Source organism: Etheostoma spectabile, chromosome 6 (genome assembly GCF_008692095.1).
Source record: "Etheostoma spectabile isolate EspeVRDwgs_2016 chromosome 6, UIUC_Espe_1.0, whole genome shotgun sequence".
NCBI lineage: Eukaryota > Metazoa > Chordata > Actinopteri > Perciformes > Percidae > Etheostoma > Etheostoma spectabile.
This window is the reverse complement of record NC_045738.1, coordinates 27984075-27985224: the sequence shown is the minus strand read 5'-3', so window position 1 is coordinate 27985224 and position 1150 is coordinate 27984075. Positions and strand designations below refer to the sequence as shown.

The 1150-nt window shown below is 41.0% G+C and overlaps 1 long non-coding RNA gene across 1 annotated transcript in view; it reads right to left on the bottom strand.

The window, feature by feature from the left end:
• LOC116691129 (uncharacterized) overlaps window positions 1–597 on the bottom strand; it is a 6668-nt gene extending 6071 nt beyond the window's left edge. Inside the window, exons 1-2 of the long non-coding RNA XR_004332430.1 lie at window positions 520–597; window positions 27–32 (exon numbers count right to left, since the gene is read on the bottom strand). This is a non-coding gene — a long non-coding RNA (uncharacterized LOC116691129). The remainder of the gene's footprint in view (window positions 1–26; window positions 33–519) is intronic.
• Between the last annotated feature and the right edge of the window lie 553 nt (window positions 598–1150).

Sequence of the window (1150 nt, the reverse complement as noted above, 5' to 3'; positions counted from 1 at the left end):
AAGCTAATTAAGACTATCAGCTCCACAAAACTCTCTCCGTGTTTCTCAGTACGGCTATGTTCAGAAAATGGTGTCATCCGCCGACTTTTGAGCAAAGAAAATCAAGTGAAGACAATGACCTCTTCTGAAGAGTACATGTGTTTTAATCCTCCGTGTCCTCCTTGGCTACTAAGAACTGCGTGGTGTGCGATCACGGAAGGCTTGTCCCATGTGGACGCGCCGACAGTTTTGTTGTCTTTACTTAGAATTCCTCATGGGGCCTTTAGCTTTAAAGCTGCTCTTGGGGGAAACCATTTTTAAATAAAAATTTGACAATAAATCATCTTATAAAGCTGCTATGGTGAGTGCCTTAGTTAACTGTCGCCTATTAACACATCCAGCATTCACAAAGCATTAATTTAGAGGAATATTTCTGGCCACTCTGTGAATGTAGGTCCAACATTCACACTCCTTTTAGCTCTCTGTGGGAAATATCTGGTTCTTTGGCTGCTAGATCCTCCACTATGTTCACCGGCTGACTTGGTCCCATACAACTGAACTGCATTCTCAATTATGTTTCAAGGGAAACGTATTTTGTCCCAGGTTACGTTTGTCCTTATATCAACGTATCAAAACTGCGTTTCTAATCCAAGTCTGTGGAAGTCGGCGTAGGGAGGAGGCCGGGGCGCAGGGACGGGTCAAACACACGGGAGTCATCCAGGAGATCGCTGTTGGTGTCTGAAACCAAAAAGTCCACGCTGACTTGTTTCAGCCTTTAGCTATTTACTTAACTTACTTATGTAAGACATTGTTAACATATAATTAATTATCTATGAGTGAAGCATAAAAATAAGATTTATATTTATGCATTTTAAATCCAGCTGATCATGTATTGAATAGTTATTGTTTCCTAGGCAAAGTACACGGACGCTAATGCAAGCTACAAAAAAATATTGTCAAACAACTCAGTTGGGAAAACTGTGTAAATACTGAACAGGCAACAAATTTACAAAATTCACGATTGATCAACAGATGAATCAATTAAGATTGAAAGCATGATCTCCGTGGTGATAAATCTGGCCGGACAGTCAGACGTCTTATAGAGTCATTTGGTTAGCAGCGGTACCCCAACCCCCTGTCTCTTTTTTCTCCCCTGTAAGCGATTACAGGT